The 14,919-nt window shown below is 39.3% G+C and overlaps 1 protein-coding gene across 8 annotated transcripts in view; it reads left to right on the top strand.

Annotated features, from left to right (window-relative positions):
• Positions 1-14,919, top strand: part of KIF6 (kinesin family member 6) — a 412,611-nt gene that overhangs the window by 246,874 nt on the left and 150,818 nt on the right. The gene's annotated exons all lie outside the window — the stretch shown is intronic.

Raw genomic sequence — 14,919 nt, 5'->3', positions numbered from 1 at the left:
ATGGGGAAAGGACATAGAGTTCACGTATTACTGAGCAGAATGTCAAAGTGTTCACAGCCACCTTTCATCTGCCACAAGCCTTGTTCTTCATTGCCTGGCATGGACTCTGGAGCCTGACTGTCTGAATTTGAATCCCACATCCTAGCTGTACCACCTTGGACAAGTTACTCAGTTTCTCTGTGCCTTAGTTTTCTCATCTATGAAATGGGGATAATATGTACTCCCATCTCCCTCATAGGAATGTTGTGAGGATTCAATGAGTTGAAAAGGATAAAGCACTCAATGCTTTACTGGCCTAGAGTAAGTGCTATATGGGTGCCAGCTCTTTCTTTTACCCTTCCTTCCTTTGTTGGCACATTCTATCTAAATATGTGTTAATACCCTTGCTCAGAGGAAATCAGTAGTTTGCTCTTTGTTCTTTTTTGACATAGATGAGAGGCCGACATGCTCCTTTTGTGACAGTGGCTCTCTGCTCATTGATTGTTAAAGGGTTGAAGAAGGAGAATCTTTCGGGAAGGGCAGAAGAACGGAAGGTGCTTTCTCAAGCTCTTCACTTGAGAATCGCTAAACTACAGATTTTATGGATTCATGGCCTGCTATGTGTCAAGCCCTGTTCTAAGTGGTGGGGATCAGAGTTAGATGAAGATACAATCCCCAGCCTTCAAGGAACTCACATTCAAGTGAATAAGATGGTTAGCAATCAAGGAAGCAAATACAGTATGAGTACTGCGAAGAAAAGCCAGGCATAATAAGGGGAGAAAGAGCTGGTGGGGGATAGTGGTTTTAAAGAAATTGTGAAGGACAATCTTGCTGATAAGAAGATGTGTGCATTTTCACATTTCATCATACTTGATTAAATTCCCAGAGCTTTCCTTCTTTCCTTGATTTTGTGAGACATCCTGTCTGCGAAATGGCTCTACAGGTGGCTGATCTCATTTGTTATGTGTATATTGTGCCAGTTTCACTACCAGAAAGTAACACAGAGTCCCAGTCCTGAAGTACCACTGCAGGTTTTTTTCTACTCACTACACTTACTAGCAGTGGTATAATGGGCAAGCTGCTCCACCTCACTAAGATGTAAGTTCCTCATCTTTAAAATGGAGAAATATGAAGGCCAAGAGGAGAGCCCTAGGGGAGATGACAGTGAATTTCTGGGGAGAGAGAGGCTGATAAAGAACCCCCATGTAGGCCGGGCGCGGTGGCTTATGCCTATAATCCCAGCACTTTGGGAGGCTAAGGCGGGTGGATCACGAGGTCAAGAGATCAAGACCATCCTGGTCAACAAAGTGAAACCCCGTCTCTACTAAAAATACAAAAAAATTAGCTGGCATGGTGGTGTGCACCTGTAGTCCCAGCTACTCGGGAGGCTGAGGCAGGAGAATTGCTTGAACCCAGAAGGCGGAGGTTGCAGTGAGCCGAGATCATGCCATTGCACTCCAGTCTGGGTAACAACAGCGAAACTCCGTCTCAAAAAAAAAAAAAAAAAAAAACCCGTGCGATCAGCCAGAATCCAGAGGAGAGGCCAGAGAAGGGGGTCCAGAGGGCAGGTTGCATAGACTTAGTAAGAGTGGCTTCCCAGTTTCTGCTTTCTGCACATGGCTAGCCAGTTTTCCCAACACCATTTATTAAACGGAGTTGGGGAGAGATAGCATGGGGAGAAATGCCAGATATAGGTGAAGGGGAGGAAGGCAGCAAATCATGCTGCCATGTGTGTACCTATGCAACAATCTTGCATGTTCTTCACATGTACCCCAAAACCTAAAATGCAATAAAAATAATAATGATAGGAGAAACTATTTGGAAGAAGAAAAAAAAAAAGAGTGGCTTCCCTGGGAAAGCCAAACACAGATTGAGGAGGGGCAGAGATGATAGGTACATATGCAGGCTTCCCATCTAAGTGGCTCAACTACACCGTAGCCTGGCCTGTATATGAAGGAATAGTGACACCTTTATATATAGAGGCCCAGTCCTTAGGAAGAGGAATGTAGCTTAATGTGGAGAAAAATAGCACCAAGGTTTATAGTCCAGGTGGCTCTCAGTAATTGCTTAACTACTGTGATATTGCACACATCTGGGACTCTTGAAAGTAATCATTTTCATCAATCAACAATAGACTTTTCCTTTTCTCAAAAATAAAGTTCAAAGTCTTTGAGAGGCATTGCCCTGTCTACATTCCCAGCTTCTTCTTTTGCCCCATTTCCCACCATTTCGTGCATGTGGTCCTGCTCCATAGAGCTCCATGCTCTTTCTTCTCCCTTCTGGCTTCCTTATCAGTCCTAACAGAATTGACCCTTCCTGGCCCTGCATTCCTAGCACTTTTGCTTGTGTTGCTTTTATGAATCCCTATCATATCACATCTTTATGTTCACTGAACGGTCATCTCCTTGAATGTGGAAATGAATTCATTCATCGTAATAGTCCTCCTCTCTACTTTTTGTCTTACACCAGATACAAGCTACTCAATAAATATTTGTGAATCGAATTTTTTTCACTAAGCGTCTGCCATAGAGCAGGCCCTGTAAAGAAAACAAGTAAGTTGACAACATGGACCCTACAACATGACAGGAAGATGGGAGGGTGGTGTGTAACGAACAAAGAGTGAAGAACGGCAGCAGTAACTTCCTTTAAGTCACTTTTGGAAGTGTTTTCACAGCACTGCTTTGTCCTCATCTTCATTGCCATTTGTCACACTGCACTGAAGTCACCTGTTTACATGTATATATTGCCTCCCCAACCCTCTGTAAATTGAAGAGCATAGAATATGGCTGATTGATTTTTCAACCCCTGGTTCCTGGCCCTCAACTAGAATTCAATATATGATTTTGGAATGAATAGAACAGCTAGTTACTGAGAAATGTCACTTTTAGATACCCCTGGTCTTCCACCAGAGCCTATCTCCTTTCATTTACTGATCCTGAAATGCTGGTAGGCTTTCTTCCATTTCCCGTTCCTCTTAGGGCTGATATCCTGGATATTGTAGTAATAGTCCTTGAGGTTCTCTTTTGAGGCCTGAAAGAGAAGCAAAACATTCAAGTGCCTGGACCCTTACCATTAGAGTCAAACTTTAGATCTCTTTCAGATGCTTGAAATGTACTGGTTTTAAAACCTGCTCTAAATCAATGGATTTCTCATTTTTTTTTAATATCGTTTTTTTAAAAATTTTTTATTTCTATTTTTTATTGCATTTTAGGTTTTGAGGTACATGTGCAGAGCATGCAATACAGTTGCATAGGTACACACATGGCAGTGTGTTTTGTTTGCTTTCTCCCCTTCACCCACATTTGGCATTTCTCCCCAGGCTATCCCTCCCCACCTCCCCCTACCACTGGCCCTCCCCTTTCCCCCCCCAATAGACCCCAGTGTTTAGTACTCCCCTCTCTGTGTCCATGTGTTCTCATTTTTCATCACCCGCCTATGAGTGAGAATATGCAGTGTTTCATTTTCTGTTCTTGTGTCAGTTTGCTGAGAATGATGTTCTCCAGATTCATCCATGTCCCTACAAATGACACGAACTCATCATTTTTGATTGCTGCATGATATTCCATGGTGTATATGTGCCACATTTTCCCAATCCAGTCTATCATCAATGGGCATTTGGGTTGGTTCCAGGTCTTTGCTATTGTATACAGTGCTGCAATGAACATTCGTGTGCATGTGTCCTTATAGTAGAATGATTTATAGTCCTTTGGATATATACCCAGTAATGGGATTGCTGGGTCAAATGGAATTTCTATTTCTAAGGCCTTGAGGAATCGCCACACTGTCTTCCACAATGGTTGAACTAATTTACACTCCCACCAACAGTGTAAAAGTGTTCCTTTTTCTCCACATCCTCTCCAGCATCTGTTGTCTCCAGATTTTTTAATGATTGCCATTCTGACTGGCGTGAGTTGGTATCTCAATGTGGTTTTGATTTGCATCTCTCTGATGACCAGTGACGATGAGCATTTTTTCATATGATTGTTGGCCTCGTATGTCTTCTTTCGTAAAGTGTCTGTTCATGTCCTTTGCCCAATTTTGAATGGGCTTGTTTGTTTTCTTCCTGTAAATCTGTTTGAGTTCTTTGTAAATTCTGGATATCAGCCCTTTGTCAGATGGGTAAACTGCAAAAATTTTTTCCCATTCTCTTGGTTGCCGATTCACTCTAGACACTGTTTCTTTTGCTGTGCAGAAGCTGTGGAGTTTGATTAGGTCCCATTTGTCTATTTTGGCTTTTGTTGCCAATGCTTTTGGTGTTTTGTTCATGAAGTCCTTGCCTACTCCTATGTCCTGGATGGTTTTGCCTAGATTTCCTTCTAGCATTTTGATGGTGCCAGGTCTTATGTTTAAGTCTTTAATCCATCTGGAGTTAATTTTAGTGTAAGGTGTCAGGAAGGGGTCCAGTTTCTGCTTTCTGCACATGGCTAGCCAGTTTTCCCAGCACTATTTGTTGAACAGGGAATCCTTTCCCCATTGCTTGTTTTTGTCAGGTTTATCAAAGATTGTATGGTTGTAGATATGTTGTGTTGCCTCTGATGCCTCTGTTCTGTTCCATTGGTCTATATCTCTGTTTTGGTACCAGTACCATGCTGTTTTGATTACTGTAGCCTTGTAGTATAGTTTGAAATCCAGTAGTGTGATGCCCCCCGCTGTGTTTTTTTTGCTTAGAATTGACTTGGCTATGCGGGCTCTCTTTTGGTTCCATATGAAGTTCATGTTGGTTTTTTCCAGTTCTGTGAAGAAAGTCAATGGTAGCTTGATGGGTATAGCATTGATTCTGTAAATTACTTTGGGCAGTATAGACATTTTTATGATATTAATTCTTCCTAACCATGAACATGGAATGTTTCTCCATCTGTTTGTGTCCTCTCTGATTTCGAAGTTCTAGCCACAGCAATCAGGCAAGAAAAAGAAATAAAGGGTATTCAAATAGGAAAGGTAGAAGCCAAATTGTCTCTATTTGCAGACGACATGATAGTATACCTATAAGACCCCATCGTCTCAGCCCAAAAACTCCTGAAACTGATAAGCAACTTCAGCAAAGTCTCAGGATATAAAATCAATGTGCAAAAATCACAAGCATTCCTCTACACCAATAACAGACTTAAAGAGAGCCAAATCAAGAACGAACTGCCATTCACAATTGCTACAAAAAGAATAAAATACCTAGGAATACAACTCACAAGGAACGTAAGGGACCTCTTCAAGGAAAACTCATTGTTATCATGAGTGAGGGACTGCCTTTTAAAATGCTAACAGAGAAAACTTGGCATGTCGGACAAAGGTACACCCCAGTGTGATGACTCATAATATGATGTGTCAGGTGAGAAATCTTTTTAGAAGTTACTGTTTCCCCATAAGCCCAGATGCAGAAATCAAAGGTGGAGCTGGGTGGGGGTTTTACAAGCAAGAGATGGAGGAAGGGAGTTTAGGAAAATCGCAATTGTGGAGAGGAAAGAATCTTGGTGCATCCCAGCAAGTCGACAGGCACCGTTGATTCTGGATTATTTATGCAGCTTGTGCAGTGACAAATACTGCCCTACTTATTTTTCCTTCAGACTGTCTGTATTTCTACTATTCTGTTCCCTGAAATTCTTTCCCCAAAGGGTTGGCAGGGAGCAAGAGAGAAAGCAGCGAAATATCTCAAATTGGCTTGAAAACATGCAGCTTCTTTGGCAGAGAGGAGAAGGGAAAGAACGGAAGATTAAAAACTCTTGACTGAAAAGAAAGTTTGGAATTATTTGTTATTTTGATTATCCTTACTTTTCCATTGATCTAAAAAGCAAAACAACCTGACAGGAAAGGGAAGCCTGGATAGGGAGAGAAGAACTGTGGACTCTAGTTCTAGGTTGGTCACAAGACCTGGGAACAAGCCCCTTCCTTTCTCTAGGGCCCAGTTTCCTTGTCTGCAGAGGAGCAAGGATGACAAATCCAGCCCACAGATCATGTGTCCTCATACCCTGAGCCCGTGGCAGACATCTGCAATGCCTTATGGTACTCTTTCCCACTGGGCTGGACTGGGCTTCAAAATGTTTCTCAGTGAGATTCCAAGCAGTCCCTACCAATGGATGGGAGGGAGTCAACTCTCCAGATGTAACCTCCTGGTCATTCCTAAAAACAAATTACGTGTTCATTATTGGTGACATCATAAGCCCAATACTGCAAGAGGAGTTAATTAATGAATATCAAATATAAGCTAAATTTCTCTAGGTGTCATGTATTTGGGAGTGTGGATGAGGCTATATGAAAAAATATAATCCAGATTTATCTGGCTCTTGCCACTGCCCAGACACTTCCATCCTCAGCCTCTTGTAGAACCTGCTTCAGGTTCAGCCTGCATGCTCTTGCTCCAGAGGGCTTAGACAGGGGTCTAAAGGGACTGGGAGCAGACATTGCTCTCTTTTCTCTTGGAGAACTCAAGTGTTCTCACAGTTCTTCCATCATCTGGTGGTGATGGTGGTAGTAATAGCAAGAACTTACATGAGGCTACCCTCCAATTTACCAGGTGCAACCAGTAATGTTTGAATTTCAGTTTGATCTAAAGTAAGTGCCTGTTACACAGAATGGTTAACAGGAATCTGAGAATTTGACTAGATGTCCCTAAAACTCCATTAGGAAACATGAAATGCAGGATGACTTGGGGCCTAGCCATTCCTTATAGCTGTGACCTGGAAAGCATGTTCTTAGTAGGACCCAGAAAGCTGGAGTTGTCTGTGGTTGACATTGCTGCTTCCCATGGGTCCTAGTGGGGTGTGTGTGTGTGTGTGTGCATAAAGGTCCCATTGTCTTTATCTCTAAGGAAAAAGTTAAGCACAGACAGGATCATGGCGGTCACATAAGGGATAGATTGGGATGGGCTCAAAATGCAGCCTTTAGGAAAGGGAGTGGCCTTGGAAGATGGTGAACTTCAGAATAGGCAGAAGGGAGAGTGTAAATCATCCCAGAGATGGGAAATAGCTCAAGCAAAGGCACAGGGATGGAAACATTCAAGAACTGTGATGAACCCAGCCTGATAGAAGCAAATGATGCTTGTTGGAGATCTCAACTGTGGACATTAAATTGCACTGGTTGGGTGGGGTGAGTTTGTGGGGAGCCCTAAAAGTCAGAGATGTTTGAATTTGGTGCAGAGACATAAGGAATCATTTCTGGCAATCTGGGAAGATTAGTCTGGCAAGGATTTATAAGAAAAATTGGAGTGGGAGAAATGGAGAGATTAGTTTAAAAGGCTCTTATGTAATTCATCCCTGAAGAAGTTTTAAATTTAATTAGAAAATAAGGCAGAAATGTGTATAGTACATATTATTGGCACATGTATATATTTTCTACAAAATCTTTAAAACATATTTATTTTCTATTTTGAAGAGGTAATATATCCACATGACTCTCAGATCAGAAAAATATAAAGAGATAAGCAGTAAAGAGTTTTGTTCCCACCTCAGTTCCTACATATCTCATTACCACCTAACACTCTAAGACACCTCCCATCACTCCCGACCACTTTCAGTATTTCTCTGTGTATACTTCCAGAGTTTCTTTATACAAATGCAAGAAAATATTAATGTATGCTCTTATCTTTCTTTATTTTTTAAAAAAAGATAGAATGCTATACATGCTTCTCTGGACTTCGGTTTTCTCACTTAAATATAAATATTGGTTTAAGATTCAAGCAGAACTAAATGAAATTAAAAGAAAAAATACAAAAGATAAATGAAACAAAAGGCTGGTTCTTTGAAAAGATAAATAAAATTGATAGGCCATTAGAAAGATTAACCAAGAAAGGAAGAGAGAAGATCCAGATGAGCTTAATTGAAATGAAATAGGGGATATTACAACCAACATGACAGAAATACAAAAGATCATTCAAGGGTACTATGAACACCTTTACATGTGTAAACTAGAAAACCTAGAGGAGATGGATAAATTCATCTATTCAACTCTCCTAGCTTAAATCAGGAAGAATTAGAAATCCTGAACAGACCAATAACAAGCAGCAAAATTAAAATGGTAATTAAAAAATTACCAACATGACAAAGCCCAGGACCAGATGAATTCACAGCTGAATTCTAACAAACATTCAAAGAAAAATTGGTACCAATCCTGTTGACACCATTCCACAAGATACAGAAAGAGGGAATCCTCCCTAAATCATTCTATAAAGCCAGCATCATCCTAATACCAAGACCAGGAAAGGACATAGCAAAAAAAAGAAAACTACAGACCAATATCCCTGATGAATGTAGATTCAAAACTCCTTAATGAAGTACTAGCTAACTAAATCCAACAGCATATCAAAAAGATAATCCACCATGATCAGATGGGTTTCATACCAGGGATGCAAAGGTGGTTTAACATATGCAAGCCAATAAATATGATAGACCATATAAACAGAATTAAAAACAAAAATCACATGATCATCTCAATAAACACAGAAAAGGCATTTAACAAAATCCAGCATCACTTTATTATTAAAACCCTTAGAAAAATCAGCATGCAAGGGACATACCTCAATGTAGTAAAAAGCCATCTATGACAGACTCACAGCTGACATTACACTGAATGAGGAAAAGTTGAAAGCACTTCCTCTGAGAACTGGAACAAGACAAAGATGCCCACTCTCACCACTTCTATTTAACATAGTACTGGAAGTCCTAGCTAGAGGAATCAGACTAGAGAAAGTGATAAAGAGGCAGTGAAACTATAGCTGTTTGCTGATTGTATGATTGTATACCTAGAAAAGCCTAAAGATGCCTCCAAAAAGTTCCTAGAACTGATAAATGAATTCAGCAAAGTTTCAGGATACACAATTAATGTATATAAATCAGTAGCTCTGCTATACACCAACAGCAACCAAGCCAAGAATCAAATCAAGAACTCAACTCCTTTTACAATAGCTGCAAAAAAAAAATAAAATAAAATACCTAGGAATATACCAAACCAAGGAGGTAAAGAACTCTATAAGGAAACCTACAAAGCACTGCTAAAAGAAATCATAGATGATGCAAACAAATGGAAACACATCCCATGGTCATGGATGAGTAGAATCAATATTGTGAAAATTATCTTACTGCCAAAAGCAATCTACAAATTCAATTCAATTCCCATCCAAATAGCACCATCATTCTCACAGAACTAGAAAAAACAATCCTAAAATTCATACGGAACCAAAAAACAGCCCACATAGCCAAAGCAAGACTAAGCAAAAAGAACAAATCTGGAGACATCATATTACCTGACTTCAAACTATACTATAAGGCCACAGTCATCAAAACAGCATGGTACTGTTATAAAAATAGGCACCTAGACCAATGAAATGAAATAGAGAACACAGAAATAAGCCCAAATACTTACAGCCAACTGATCTTCAACAAGCAAACAAAAACATAAAGTGGGGAAAGGACACCCTATTCAACAAATGGTGCTGGGATAATTGGCAAGCCACATGTAGGAGAATGAAACTGGATCCACATCTCTCACTTTATACAAAAATCAGCTCAAGATGGATCAAGGACTTAAATCTAAGACCTGAAACTATAAAAATTCTAGAGGATAACATCAGAAAAACCCTTCCAGATATTGGCTTAGACAAAGACTTCATGACCAACAACCCAAAAGCAAATGCAGCAAAAACAAAGATTAATAGGTGGGACTTAATTAAACTAAAGAACTTCTGCACAGCAACAGGAATAGTCAGCAGAGTAAATGGACAACCCACAAAATTGGAGAAAATTATCACAATCTATACATCCAATGAAGGACTAATATCCAGAATCTACAGGAACTCAAACAAATTAGCAAGAAAAAAACAAACAATCCCATAAAAAAGTAGACTAATGACTTGAATAGACAATTCTCAAAAGAAGATATACAAATGGCCAACAGACATATGAACAAAAATGCTCAACATCACTAATTATCAGGGAAATGCAAATCAAAACCACAATGCAATGCCACCTCACTCCCTTAAGAATGACCATAATAAAAAAATTAAAAAGAAAAAAAGATGTTGGCATGGATGCAGTGAACAGGGAACACTTCTGCACTGCTGGTGGGAATGTAAACTAGAACAACCACTACGACGGGAAACAGTGTGGGGATTCCTTAAAGAACTAAAAGCAGAAATACCATTTGATCGAGTAATCTTACTCCTAGGTATCTACCCAAAGGAAAATAAGTCATTATACAAAAAAGATACTTACACACATGCTTATAGCAGCACAATTTGCAATTGCAAAAATATGGAACCAGCCCAAATGCTCATCAATCAATGAGTGGATAAAGATATTATTATATATATAAAATGAAATACTAAGCCATAAAAGGAAAGAATTAGCGGCATTCACATCAACCTGGATGGAATTGGAGACTATTATTCCAAGTGAAATAACTCAGGAATGGAAGACCAAACATTGTATTTCTCACTCATAAGTGGGAGCTCAGCTATGAGGATGCAAAGGCAAAGGAATAATGCAGTGGACTTTAGGGACTTGGTAAGTGTTGGAGGGGGTTAACAGATAAAATACTACAAATTGGGTTCAATGTTTACTGCTCAGGTGATGGGTGCACTAAAATCTCGCAAATCACCACTAAAGAACTTACTCATGTAACCAAATGCCACCTGTTTCCCAAAAACCTATGGAAATACTTTTTTTTAAATAAAATAAAATCCAAAAAAAAGATCTTGGTGATAGATATGTTAATTTACTTCACTGTAGTAACCATTTATATATATATAATAGAAATATATATGTATATCCCATGATATCATGTTGTAAACCTCAAATACAATAAAATTGATTTTAAAAACAGATCTTCAACATGTTTCCATATTGTTCTTCTTTGTCTCGTAGTATTACATTATACAGAGAACCAGCCCCTTATCACTGAATGAACCCCTTATCTCTTTTTAAACAATCTTTTGCTGTTTAGGTGATGCTGCAATAAATAACTGTTCTTATATCATTTTGTATGTGCACATATATCTACAGAATAAATTTCCACACATAGGCTCACTACATCAAAATCTACATGCATTTGTAAGTTTTACAGAGATTACCAAATTGCCCTCTTTGGGGATTTTTCTTTACTAATTTACATGCCCACCAGCAATATCTGGGATTGCCTGATTCCCTGTAGCCTTGTCAACACAGGGTGTTCTCACTTGGCAGTTTTTCTAATCTATTAGGTGAAATCTTCATGCAGCTCTATTTTGCTTTTTTCTTATTATGGGTGAGGTTGAACACCTTTTCATATGTTTATGGGCCCAGTGAATTTTAAACTCTTTAACTTAGGGGACTGACTTCATAATTTCTGTATCCCTCCCAGAACCTTCCCAAATGCCTCACTACAGAGTAGATTTTCAGTCAAGATTTGTAAATCCAGCTAATGTTTACATGAATAAGTTGGTAAATGACAAAATAAATGCTCATGTTATTGAAGTTATAAATCTTAAATCATATGTGATCCTTCCCTCAAGAAGCATAAAAATATGATAAGCTCACAGTGCAGTTATAAAAGCAACATATAGATGTTCAAAGATGACATTCAGTATTCTGAGTGAATAAATTGTTTGTGTTAGGCTGGAAAAGTGGAAAGTCATACATGAAATACCTTATTCATTCTCAGAAAGGTGAGGGATTGGGGAAAGAAGAATCCCACACCTCTTTTCCATGGGTTCTTGTTTATTTAAAGAGTGGTTTGGAGCTTGTATGGGTAAGTGGTTTTCATAGAACTAACTAGTAGATCAGGAGGAAAGACAAAATAAGGCCCTCCCACTGAGTTCCTCCGGCTACTTCCAGCTTCATTTCTTCTTAGAGTTCACCCAGAACCCAGCTCCTCCTGAGGGTGAAGGCTGTCATTGGCTGGAGTTAGAAGCTCAAGTTTCTTTCCTTCTCTGTTGTTTCTATGTGCTCTCACATCAAAATACCATAAGCCACAAGCAAAGCATGCTTGATTGTCTATTATTTTATGAACTCTGTGGGAGCACACGTCTTCAGGAGCACACTTGCCCACTGCTTTTTTTATACCATCTCCAGTCACAGGGAAACCATTGCTAGCTAGGTGGAGCGTGAGAGCAACTATAAGACCACAGCGGTATCTCCAGGGTGCACTGTTATCTGAAGTGACTTTTCTTTCTTTCTTAATTTAATTTTAAGTTCTGGGATACATATGCAGGATGTGCAGGTTTGTTACATAAATAAACATGTGCCATGATAGTTTGCTGCACCTATCAACTCATCACCTAGGTATTAAGCCCCACATGCGTTATCTATTTATACTGATGCTCTTCCTCCCCTCACTCCCTCCATAGGCCCCAGTATATGTTGTTCCCCTCCCTGTGTCCATGTGTTCTTATTGTTCAGCTCCCACTTATAAGTGAGAACATGCAGCGTTTGGTTTTCCGTTCTTGTGTTAGTTTGCTAAGGATAATGGCTTCCAACTCCATCCATGTCCCTGCAAAGGACATGATCTTGTTCCTTTTTATGGCTGCATAGTATTCCATGGTGTGCCTTTTCTAACAGCTGTGCTGAAGCTGAGCTGTGGCTACAAAAGGAAAGCCTACCTCAAAAGAAGTGTGAAACTCTCCAACTGTTCATGAAGGTGCCTCTCCCTGCTTAGAGAATGAGAGCTACCTCCACAGTCACAGGAAGGCTCTTCAAGCTCACTTGGGCTTAGAATATAAAATCACATTAAGCCTGGGACTGAGTCAGGAGCGACAGCCCACACTTTTCTGCAGGTAGGCAGAAAAGGGGAAAGGCAAAGAAGAATGACAAGGTAGAAGCTGAAATGTCAGGTTAGAATCCTGATTTCAGATTCTGTATGACCAAAGACAATCCTAACAAATATTGCCAGGGACCTAGGAGAATAATGTTGAGTGAGGAGTCTACTTGCTATTTCAGATATCTTTGTGGATGAAGATAAGCTGTTTAAAATAAGGATACTTGCAAACTTTCCATCACTGGATCTTTTCTTTTCTGTTGTTATTTTTGGTGCTTGTATGAGTGCATGTGTTTTAAAATGGCAGCTCAACAAGAAACAATTTTGACATATGTTCAGCATTTCACAATTGATTTAATACATCTGTGTTCATTATGTCACTTCCTCCCCAGAACACCCATGTGAGGCAGGGAGGGTAGTTATTTCCATCTCTACCCACCACCCATTTTGTGGACAGGGAGAAACCAGGCTTAGAAAGGTTGAGTGACTTGCCCAAGGCCACACAATTCACAAAAAAGAGCCAAGATTTTAACTCAGGGCTTCCAAATTCCTAAATGAAGCTCCGTCCAACATTTGTTTCTTAACTCATTGCAAAATTAGTTTAAGTAAAGGAATTCTAGCATTGAGAAGTGCAAGAGAAAGAATGTTATACTCACATTCAGCAACAGAACCATTATATAATTGTTTTTGTAATAATCTGAGGTCATATCAATTGTCCTAAATCCGTACAGGGATAAAAGAGTAATATGTCTGGATGACTACCCTGGTGATTATGCCACAGGCAATAGGCCCACTGCAAGGCAGTTCAACTGCAAATTAGAGTTGGAACCACTGGATAAGGCTTGCCACTTGTCCAGAGATAAGCCTGTTATGTCACAATTCACAAATCACAATGTTAAGAACACACAGTTCTCAGTATTTATGTAGCCTGCCACATACCCAGACTTTCTCTGAAAGAAGTGGAGAAGAAGCTTCAGACCACACCTCCTTCACAGGAGAAGCTGGAGTCTAGCCCATTATTATGTTTTTGTGATCACTTATTAACCCCACAGAAACATTTGAGTCTGGCATTCTGTCATGAAATACAAGGTTTGTAAGAGGTCCTTCATTCATGCAAGTAAAGAAGGAGGATTTACTGAGCGCTTTCTATGTGCTTTCCTTAGTTACTGCATACCCACAATTAAAGAGACCTCTTAACTAAGAAGAAAATTTGCTTTGAGAATAAATGTTAACCCCCCAAATAGGCGTTACCTATGACTGAAGACAATCCTAACAAATACTGTGAGGGACCTAGGAAAATAATGTGAGTGGGGACTCTATTTGCTATTTCAAATAGCCCTGTGAATGAAGATTCGCTGTTTGATGAAGATACCCCAAATAGGTATCTTCATGAATTGTTTTCCCTATTTTGGCATTTAGTCACATATCATGACTTACATATAACTGAAGATTTTAAATGTTTCAAACTCTTAAAAATAACTATCTCTTTAAACGTTTCCTTATCAGAGATCCTCTCCCCAGTTATAACCTGTTCTCAGATATTAATTTTTCTACACAGTCACATAGAAATAACAGGAAGCCTCTGAGGGAAGTACACATCTATTTTATTTTCAGGGATTGGATTTTCCAGAGACCAAATAAAGAACAGAAGCAGGTGGCATTGTCATAGTTAGAATCATGGCTCCACATCAAAACTCAAATGAATTTTTACAAAGAAAATTATTCATTGAAAAAGATGTGTCCTGAATTTTCTGCCATACATATGTTACCAAATTAATCAGTGAAGCTCCTCAAAAGAGGGAAAATAAAGCTAGAAGTCAAGTTAGAGACAAATATATTAGTGTTCTAAGCCTGCTCTCTATTTCATTTGTGACCTGTGTTAGAATCATTTATCCTGTAATGGTAGGAAATGAAGTTTTTCGGATAAATGAAACTTGCAAAAACAAAAAATCAAAAAAAAAAAAAAAAACCCTTGAAACCCCCAAAGCTTATTGCTTTCTTTTTCATTCTAACCAAGTTTAATAGATACCATTCCAAAAATTGACTGCATACTGCTCTGTCACTGTTAGCAAACAGAGCAGTGTTAAATATTATACAACATTTAGTCTCTTTCTAATGACATTGGGCCCTGCTTCCTAAATCTGATATCCACAGGTCAGCAGAAGGGGATTTAGAGGACTCAAAGCCACTGGGTAAGTATGAAGCAAGTCTCCCTAGATTATCCAT

Source organism: Callithrix jacchus, chromosome 4, assembly GCF_049354715.1.
Source record: "Callithrix jacchus isolate 240 chromosome 4, calJac240_pri, whole genome shotgun sequence".
NCBI classification, from domain to species: domain Eukaryota; kingdom Metazoa; phylum Chordata; class Mammalia; order Primates; family Cebidae; genus Callithrix; species Callithrix jacchus.
This window is presented reverse-complemented; position numbering and strand designations above follow the sequence as displayed.